The following is a 10,000-nucleotide window of genomic DNA, read 5'->3' on the forward strand; positions in this document are numbered from 1 at the left end:
CAGGAGGTAGACGTGCTCCCCGCGGCCGGGCGGGCACTTAGCGCGCGGAGGCTGGAACCGCGGGGTAGACGTGGTCCCCGGGACGAGGGCCGCCTGGTATCGCCCGCCCGGCCCCCAACCCCCCCCCCCCGCGGCGGCGTAAATGAAGAGAGGCAGTCGGCATGAAACCTTCTTTTATTAAGTGTTGTTTTCATCGAGCGTCTTTCATTAAAGGTTGTGTTCTGAAGCAGTCTTTTCTTCAACAGCGCTGTTCTCCGGGGAGAAGGTCTGCCGGCATCTCTAGAAATCTCCCCCCGCCCCTGACCGCCTCCCCCCCCGCCCCCGTTGCCGGTTTGCGCGGCGCCCCCCCTCCCGACGTTGCCTCTTGCCGCTACCCCCCGCCCCCCCCCCGCTGCCGGTTTGCGCGGAGCCCCCCCCTCCCGACGTTGCCTCTTGCCGCTACCCCCCGCCCCCCCCCCGCTGCCGGTTTGCGCGGAGCTCCCCCTTCCCGCCGTTGCCTCTTGCCGCTACCCCCGCCCCCCCCCCCGCTGCCGGTTTGCGCGGAGCCCCCCCTTCCCGCCGTTGCCTCTTGCCGCTACCCCCGCCCCCCCCCCGCTGCCGGTTTGCGCGGAGCCCCCCCTTCCCGCCGTTGCCTCTTGCCGCTACCCCCGCCCCCCCCCCGCTGCCGGTTTGCGCGGAGCCCCCCCTTCCCGCCGTTGCCTCTTGCCGCTACCCCCGCCCCCCCCCGCTGCCGGTTTGCGCGGAGGCCCCCCTTCCCGCCGTTGCCTCTTGCCGTTACCCCCGCCCCCCCCCCGCTGCCGGTTTGCGCGGAGCGCCCCCGCCTGCCGTTGCCTCTCGCCGCGGCCACCACCGCCCCCTCCACACCCCCGGGCCCCCGTTACCGGTTTGCGCGGAGCCCCCCCTCCCGACGTTGCCTCTTGCCGCTGCTGCCACCCCCAGCTCCCCACACCCCCCGGCTCCCGTTAGCGGTTTGCGCGGAGCCCCCCCTTCCCGCCGTTGCCTCTTGCCGCTACCCCCCGCCCCCCCCCCCCCGCTGCCGGTTTGCGCGGAGCCCCCCCGCCTGCCGTTGCCTCTTGCCGCGGCCGCCACCGCCCCCCCCCACACCCCCCGGCCCCCGTTACCGGTTTGCGCGGAGCCCCCCCTCCCGACGTTGCCTCTTGCCGCTGCTGCCACCCCCAGCTCCCCACACCCCCCGGCTCCCGTTAGCGGTTTGCGCGGAGCCCCCCCTTCCCCCCTTCGCGGGCTGCCGCTTCCCTCCCGGGCTGCCCGGCTGCTCTCTAACCCCTGCGACCGAGGCGGCGCTGTTAGGGCGGCCGTGCCGGTGCCCCTTGCCGCAGCTAGCCTCTCGCCGCTGCCCCTCCCGTCCGTCGTCCCCCGTCCCCAAAAACTTGCTGCTCTCCACGCTGGAGCCTGCACGGGGGAGGTTGCGCTCCGCTCCTCCGGCCCTAAAGCCGCCCTCGCCCCGCCCCCCGGCTTGCCGCTTGGCTCGGCTGCCCGCCCGCCCGCTAATCCCCCCAACGCCCCCACCCCAAAAACACCCCAGCCCTACCGCATGCCGCTCCCCCTCTCCCCGCTCTCGCTGACCGCTGCCACCCCCCCCCCACCCCTCCCCCCCGAAACAAACCCCCCAGCCCTACCGCATGCCGCTCCCCCTCTCTCCCTAGCCTGCCCCCCCCGCCGTCGCTTGCTGCCGCCGCCGCCGCCGCCGCCGCCGCCGCCGGGACCCGCCTCGGTCTGGTGGCGCGCGCTCGGAGATCCCCGGCTACCCGTCCGTCCGTCCCTCCCTCCCGCCCCGCCCCGGGGGAGGGCCCGGGGCAGCGCGGGCAGGCGGGGAGCAAAAAAAGGCGCGGGCGCCAAAAAACGTCGGGGTCCCGGGGTGGCGGAGGGGGGTGGCGGCGGGGGGCGGCGGCGGGTACACGGCGCCGGGTCCAGGGCGCCGGGTCCAGCCCGTCCCGGGGCGGGGACAGGTGGTGTCGTCCGTCCCCGCCCCCGTAACCTGCTCTGAAGCATCCGCTTCCCGCCGCGGTTCGCCCTCCACCCCCCCGCCGCACACGCAGCTGCCGCTTCCCGCCGCCTCTGCCCCCCGCCCCGGGATCAACCACCCGCCGGGTCCAGCCGGTCCCGGTCCCGGGAACCTGCTCCCGGGGCCAGCCGGAGCCACGCCCCCTCCTCTGACGCTTCCAGCTGCCGCCTCCCCTCCCACCCCCCAAACTCACACTGGCCCTCGCCGGCCCGCCCACCCGCCTACCTGCTTGCCCGCCGCCGCTGGGTGGCGTGCCGGACACTCTCGCACACAGGTACACAGACAGGGACACAGGGACACAGGCACTCAGGCACACAGGGACACAGGGACACAGGGACACAAGGACACAGGGACACAGGCACTCAGGCACTCAGGCACTCAGGGACACAGGGACACAGGGACACAGGCACTCAGGCACTCAGGGACACAGGGACACAGGGACACAAGGACACAGGGACACAGGCACTCAGGCACTCAGGCACTCAGGGACACAGGGACACAGGGACACAGGGACACAGGGACACAGGGACACAGGCACTCAGGCACACAGGGACACAGGTGGCGGGCCGGAGGCCTCTCCCCACTGTGTGGCAGGGGTCCAAGAGCCACCCCAGCCCAACCCAGAGGGTCTTTTGCACCTCTCTAGAGGCCACCCAGAGACCCCAGGCCGCAGCAGAAGCCTCCCCCGCATGCTCTGCAGGCTTCCGACCCACCCCAGGCCGCACCAGAAGCCTCCCCCGCACGCTCTGCAGGCTTCCGACCCACCCCAGGCCACAGCAGAAGCCTCTCCCGCACGCTCTGCAGGCTTCTCAGCCACCCCAGGCCGCACCAGAAGCCTCTCCCGCACGCTCTGCAGGCTTCTCAGCCACCCCAGGCCGCACCAGAAGCCTCTCCCGCACGCTCTGCAGGCTTCTCAGCCACCCCAGGCCGCAGCAGAAGCCTCTCCCGCACGCTCTGCAGGCTTCTCAGCCACCCCAGGCCGCAGCAGAAGCCTCTCCCGCACGCTCTGCAGGCTTCTCAGCCACCCCAGGCCGCAGCAGAAGCCTCTCCCGCACGCTCTGCAGGCTTCTCAGCCACCCCAGGCCGCACCAGAAGCCTCTCCCGCACGCTCTGCAGGCTTCTCAGCCACCCCAGGCCGCAGCAGAAGCCTCTCCCGCACGCTCTGCAGGCTTCCGACCCACCCCAGGCCGCAGCAGAAGCCTCTCCCGCACGCTCTGCAGGCTTCCGACCCACCCCAGGCCGCAACAGAAGCCTCTCCCGCACGCTCTGCAGGCTTCCGACCCACCCCAGGCCGCAGCAGAAGCCTCTCCCGCACGCTCTGCAGGCTTCCGTCCCACCCCAGGCCGCACCAGAAGCCTCCCCCGCACGCTCTGCAGGCTTCTCAGCCACCCCAGGCCGCACCAGAAGCCTCCCCCGCACGCTCTGCAGGCTTCTCAGCCACCCCAGGCCGCACCAGAAGCCTCCCCCGCACGCTCTGCAGGCTTCTCAGCCACCCCAGGCCGCACCAGAAGCCTCCCCCGCACGCTCTGCAGGCTTCTCAGCCACCCCAGGCCCCAACAGAAGCCTCTCCCGCACGCTCTGCAGGCTTCCGACCCACCCCAGGCCCCAACAGAAGCCTCTCCCGCACGCTCTGCAGGCTTCTCAGCCACCCCAGGCCGCAGCAGAAGCCTCTCCCGCACGCTCTGCAGGCTTCTCAGCCACCCCAGGCCGCAGCAGAAGCCTCCCCCGCATGCTCTGCAGGCTTCCGACCCACCCCAGGCCGCAACAGAAGCCTCCCCCGCACGCTCTGTAGGCTTCTGACCCACCCCAGGCCCCAACAGAAGCCTCCCCCGCACGCTCTGCAGGCTTCTCAGCCACCCCAGGCCGCAGCAGAAGCCTCTCCCGCACGCTCTGCAGGCTTCTCAGCCACCCCAGGCCGCACCAGAAGCCTCTCCCGCACGCTCTGCAGGCTTCCGACCCACCCCAGGCCGCACCAGAAGCCTCCCCCGCACGCTCTGCAGGCTTCTCCGCCACCACAGGCCGCACCAGAGGATCTTTTGCACCTCTCTGGACGCCACCCAGAGACTCCAGGCCGCACCAGAGGCCCCCCCCCCCAACCATTTACAGGCTGCAGTGCCAGCCTAGGCCCCGCTGGCAGCCTCCCTTGTCTGCTTTGGAAGGCCTCCCATCCACTCCAGACCTGCCTGGAGGCCTCCCTCGACTGCTCCCGGGGCCCTCGAAGCCACCCTAGGCCTTTCTGGAGGACCTGCTCGACCGCTCGGGCGGCTTCTGACGCACCCTCGGCCATCCGGCGCCCAGCAGCTCCCAGGGCCAGGCACCGGCCTCCCCCTCCGGCCGCCCCTGGGGCCGGGGGTGGCTCGGACTCGGCGCCCCCAACGTGTCGTCCCGTCCCCCCCCCGCCCCGCACCGCCGAACATTCGCTGCAGCCGAGGGCTTGCCGCTCGACGCCTACCCCACCCGCCCAGCCCCCCGCTGCGGCCCGGCGCTGCCCCGGCCGCTGCGCCCCGCCTCTCATCGCTCCCCCCACCCGGCAACCGGCCGCCGGGCACGGCAAGTCCCAGGGCAGGGAACAGGTGCTGCCGGGACCCCGTGCTGGCTGCCGGCTTCCCGGGGCTGCCCCGGGCACGGACAGGTCGCCCCCCCCGCCCCGGCGAATGTTCACCGAACCGGCTGCCGGCTGCCTTCGAGCACCCCCCGCCCCCCGCCACTATCGTCCCCCCCCGCCCCCCCTCCGCCTCCGCTGCCGCTTCTCCCCGCACCGCCTCCACTGCCTCCCCCCGCCGCCGGCGAACGAGTCGCCGGATCCGTAGGGTGCCGGGAGCCCGAACGGCGAGCGGCTCCGGCTGCTGCCGGGGCCGCGGGGCTTCGAGCCGCTCCGGCCGCGGCCGGGACCCCGTGCCGGAAGCCGGCATCCCGGGACGGCCCCGGGACGGCCCCGGTCGCCGGCCGGGTGACGTTCAGCGAAGCGGCTGCCGCCAGTCTTTGGGCCTCCCCCGTGCCGGGGCCGCGGGGCTTCGAGCCGGTCCGGCCGCGGCCGGGATCCCGGGCCGGACGATGGCTTCCCGGGCCGGTCCCGGTCGCCTCCCGGGTGACGTTCACCGAAGCGGCTGCCAGCTGTCTTCGAGCCCCCCCCCCCCCTCCGCCTCCGCTGCCGCTTCTCCCCGCACCCCCTCCACTGCCTCCCCCCGCCGCCGGCGAACGAGTCGCCGGATCTGTAGGGTGCCGGGAGCCCGAACGGCGAGCGGCTCCGGCTGCTGCCGGGGCCGCGGGGATTCGAGCCGCTCCGGCCGCGGCCGGGACCCCGTGCCGGAAGCCGGCATCCCGGGACGGCCCCGGGACGGCCCCGGTCGCCGGCCGGGTGACGTTCAGCGAAGCGGCTGCCGCCAGTCTTTGGGCCTCCCCCGTGCCGGGGCCGCGGGGCTTCGAGCCGGTCCGGCCGCGGCCGGGATCCCGGGCCGGACGATGGCTTCCCGGGCCGGTCCCGGTCGCCTCCCGGGTGACGTTCACCGAAGCGGCTGCCGGCTGTCTTCGAGCCCCCCCCCCCCCTCCGCCTCCGCTGCCGCTTCTGCCCGCACCCCCTCCACTGCCTCCCCCCGCCGCCGGCGAACGAGTCGCCGGATCTGTAGGGTGCCGGGAGCCCGAACGGCGAGCGGCTCCGGCTGCTGCCGGGACCGCGGGGATTCGAGCCGCTCCGGCCGCGGCCGGGACCCCGTGCCGGAAGCCGGCATCCCCGGACAGCCCCGGGACGGCCCCGGTCGCCGGCCGGGTGACGTTCACCGAAGCGGCTGCCGGCTGTCTTCGAGCCCCCCCCCCCCTCCGCCTCCGCTGCCGCTTCTGCCCGCACCCCCTCCACTGCCTCCCCCCGCCGCCGGCGAACGAGTCGGCGGATCCGTAGGGTGCCGGGAGCCCGAACGGCGAGCGGCTCCGGCTGCTGCCGGGACCGCGGGGATTCGAGCCGCTCCGGCCGCGGCGGCCGGGACCCCGTGCCGGAAGCCGGCATCCCGGGACGGCCCCGGGACGGCCCCGGTCGCCGGCCGGGTGACGTTCAGCGAAGCGGCTGCCGCCAGTCTTTGGGCCTCCCCCGTGCCGGGGCCGCGGGGCTTCGAGCCGGTCCGGCCGCGGCCGGGATCCCGGGCCGGACGATGGCTTCCCGGGCCGGTCCCGGTCGCCTCCCGGGTGACGTTCACCGAAGCGGCTGCCGGCTGTCTTCGAGCCCCCCCCCCCCCTCCGCCTCCGCTGCCGCTTCTGCCCGCACCCCCTCCACTGCCTCCCCCCGCCGCCGGCGAACGAGTCGCCGGATCTGTAGGGTGCCGGGAGCCCGAACGGCGAGCGGCTCCGGCTGCTGCCGGGGCCGCGGGGATTCGAGCCGCTCCGGCCGCGGCCGGGACCCCGTGCCGGAAGCCGGCATCCCCGGACAGCCCCGGGACGGCCCCGGTCGCCGGCCGGGTGACGTTCACCGAAGCGGCTGCCGGCTGTCTTCGAGCCCCCCCCCCCCTCCGCCTCCGCTGCCGCTTCTGCCCGCACCCCCTCCACTGCCTCCCCCCGCCGCCGGCGAACGAGTCGGCGGATCCGTAGGGTGCCGGGAGCCCGAACGGCGAGCGGCTCCGGCTGCTGCCGGGACCGCGGGGCTTCGAGCCGCTCCGGCCGCGGCCGGGACCCCGTGCCGGAAGCCGGCATCCCGGGACGGCCCCGGGACGGCCCCGGTCGCCGGCCGGGTGACGTTCAGCGAAGCGGCTGCCGCCAGTCTTTGGGCCTCCCCCGTGCCGGGGCCGCGGGGCTTCGAGCCGGTCCGGCCGCGGCCGGGATCCGGGGCCGGACGATGGCTTCCCGGGCCGGTCCCGGTCGCCTCCCGGGTGACGTTCACCGAAGCGGCTGACGGCTGTCTCCGAGCCCCCCCCCCCCCCCTCCGCCTCCGCTGCCGCTTCTGCCCGCACCCCCTCCACTGCCTCCCCCCGCCGCCCGCGAACGAGTCGCCGGATCTGTAGGGTGCCGGGAGCCCGAACGGCGAGCGGCTCCGGCTGCTGCCGGGACCGCGGGGATTCGAGCCGCTCCGGCCGCGGCCGGGACCCCGTGCCGGAAGCCGGCATCCCCGGACAGCCCCGGGACGGCCCCGGTCGCCGGCCGGGTGACGTTCACCGAAGCGGCTGCCGGCTGTCTTCGAGCCCCCCCCCCCTCCGCCTCCGCTGCCGCTTCTGCCCGCACCCCCTCCACTGCCTCCCCCCGCCGCCGGCGAACGAGTCGCCGGATCCGTAGGGTGCCGGGAGCCCGAACGGCGAGCGGCTCCGGCTGCTGCCGGGACCGCGGGGATTCGAGCCGCTCCGGCCGCGGCCGGGACCCCGTGGCGGAAGCCAGCATCCCGGGACGGCCCCGGGACGGCCCCGATCGCCTCCTGGGTGACGTTCACCGAAGCGGCTGCCGGCTGTCTTCGAGCCCCCCCCCCCCTCCGCCTCCGCTGCCGCTTCTCCCCGCACCCCCTCCACTGCCTCCCCCCGCCGCCGGCGAACGAGTCGGCGGATCCATACCGTCCCGAGAGCCCGAGGCGGCGGCACCCAGTGCGGGTCCGGCCGAGGCCGGGACCCCGTGCCTGTCGCAGGCTTCCCGGGACGGCCCCGGAACGGCCGCGGTCGCCGGCCGGGTGACGTTCTCCGAAGCGGCTGCCGGCTGTCTTCGAGCCCCCCCCCCCCTCCGCCTCCGCTGCCGCTTCTGCCCGCACCTCCTTCACTGCCTCCCCCCGCCGCCCGCGAACGAGTCGGCGGATCCGTAGGGTGCCGGGAGCCCGAACGGCGAGCGGCTCCGGCTGCTGCCGGGACCGCGGGGATTCGAGCCGCTCCGGCCGCGGCCGGGACCCCGTGCCGGAAGCCGGCATCCCGGGACAGCCCCGGGACGGCCCCGGTCGCCGGCCGGGTGACGTTCAGCGAAGCGGCTGCCGCCAGTCTTTGGGCCTCCCCCGTGCCGGGGCCGCGGGGCTTCGAGTCGGTCCGGCCGCGGCTGGGACCCCGTGCCTGTCGCAGGCTTCCCGGGACGGCCCCGGAACGGCCGCGGTCGCCGGCCGGGTGACGTTCACCGAGGCGACTGCCGGCTGTCTTCGAGCCCCCACCCCTGCCGTGGCCGCGGGGATTCGCCCCGGTCCGGCAGCTGACGGTTCCCTGTGTCGGACGCCGGCTTCCCGGGACTGCCCCGGGACAGCCCCGGTCGCCTCCCGGGTGACGTTCACCGAAGCTGCTGCCGCCTGTCTTTGTCCCCCCCCCCCCGTGCTCTCCCTCAGGCGGGAGGTAGACGTGCTCTCCCTGGGCGAGTAGACGTGCTCTCCCTGGGCGAGTAGACGTGCTCTCCCTCGGCGAGTAGACGTGCTCTCCCTCGGCGAGTAGACGTGCTCTCCCTCGGCGAGTAGACGTGCTCTCCCTCGGCGAGTAGACGTGCTCTCCCTGGGCGAGTAGACGTGCTCTCCCTCGGCGGGTAGACGTGCTCTCCCTCGGCGAGTAGACGTGCTCTCCCTGGGCGAGTAGACGTGCTCTCCCTGGGCGAGTAGACGTGCTCTCCCTGGGCGAGTAGACGTGCTCTCCCTGGGCGAGTAGACGTGCTCTCCCTGGGCGAGTAGACGTGCTCTCCCTGGGCGAGTAGACGTGCTCTCCCTGGGCGAGTAGACGTGCTCTCCCTCGGCGAGTAGACGTGCTCTCCCTCGGCGAGTAGACGTGCTCTCCCTCGGCGAGTAGACGTGCTCTCCCTGGGCGAGTAGACGTGCTCTCCCTGGGCGAGTAGACGTGCTCTCCCTCGGCGAGTAGACGTGCTCTCCGCGGAGATCGCGCTTGTCGCCAAGGGGTCGCTGTTGCGCTCTGCCTCCGCCTACGTCATCGTACAAGCCGGCGTGATTTCTGCGACCTGCCGCTGGGCGGAGGTCGGCTGGTTGTGCGCTCGCGGAGCTGACGGCCCTCCAGTTCCGTATATGAGGGAACAAGCGACGCCGAGCACTCCCAGGGCAGCGCTGCCGAGCGGCTGCTCCAAGCCACCCGCCAGGCGGCTGGGCAGGGGTCCGTCTGGCTTCTCGGTGGCTTTCGCCCGGGTCAGAGAGGGGACCCGCGGGGCCGAACAAAGGCGCGGCGGTTTGGAGCGGCCGCTGGCGCACCCTCAGCGGTGTTGGATGGGTTTCGCTCGTCCGTGAGCCGGAGCCCAGCCCGGGCTCGGCAACGAAAGCGGGGAAAAGAAAAAAAGTTGACGAGTGGCTGGCGCCGGCCACTGCCGAAGTGTGGAACCCCCGAAGCGACGTTTGCCCGGTGGGGCACGGGGGCAGAGAAAGCCGGGGAGACGTGGTGCCGGCGTCGGTCCCACCAAGAATGGAAAGCAAGCCCGTCCAGGCACGGCGAGAGAGAGCCCGGTAAGGGGCAGAGAGAGTTCCCAGCACTGGACCCTCTTCACGGGGGTTCCCCCCCATGACCAAAGCCGCAGCCCGCGGGGGCACGGCATCGAAGGGAAAAGCCAGCGGCGGTGACTGGCCACTCGTATGCTATGGAGCCCGGCATGGGGGGAGGAGGGCAAGCCGGTGCCCCAGCACGGCTTCCTCCTGGCTCCAGAGGGGCGCCCCGTGATGGAGATGTAACTCGGTGCAGCTTGAGGGAAAATGCAAGCCCACATTTCGGGGAGGCAGAGGTGCCCTGTGAGCCGGTGCGGCCCGGTGCAGCTTGCCCCCCCCCCCATCTCTGGAGGGCGCCCCGTTTGCTCCTCCGGCGTGTTGCCCGCACGCCGAGCCCCGTGCCTGCTGGCTGCTCCCGAGGGCGGTGGCGGGTGCGCGTGGCTGTGTCTGTCCCAGAAGAGCGAGGCCGTGGGGCCTCCGCTGGCTTCCTTTCCTTCTGTCCTTGTTGATCGATGAGGCCTTTCGGGTCGCGTCGGAAAGGGCCCCCGGCCGGCAGGGCAAGGGCGGTCTTCCTTTCCACTTCGCTTCCCGTCGCGTGTGAGGTGTCGTCCTCGTTCCCCCAGCCCCGA

This window comes from Melanerpes formicivorus, unplaced genomic scaffold, assembly GCF_026170545.1.
Source record: "Melanerpes formicivorus ecotype bairdi unplaced genomic scaffold, bMelFor1.0.p_v2 SCAF_492, whole genome shotgun sequence".
Classification (NCBI taxonomy): domain Eukaryota; kingdom Metazoa; phylum Chordata; class Aves; order Piciformes; family Picidae; genus Melanerpes; species Melanerpes formicivorus.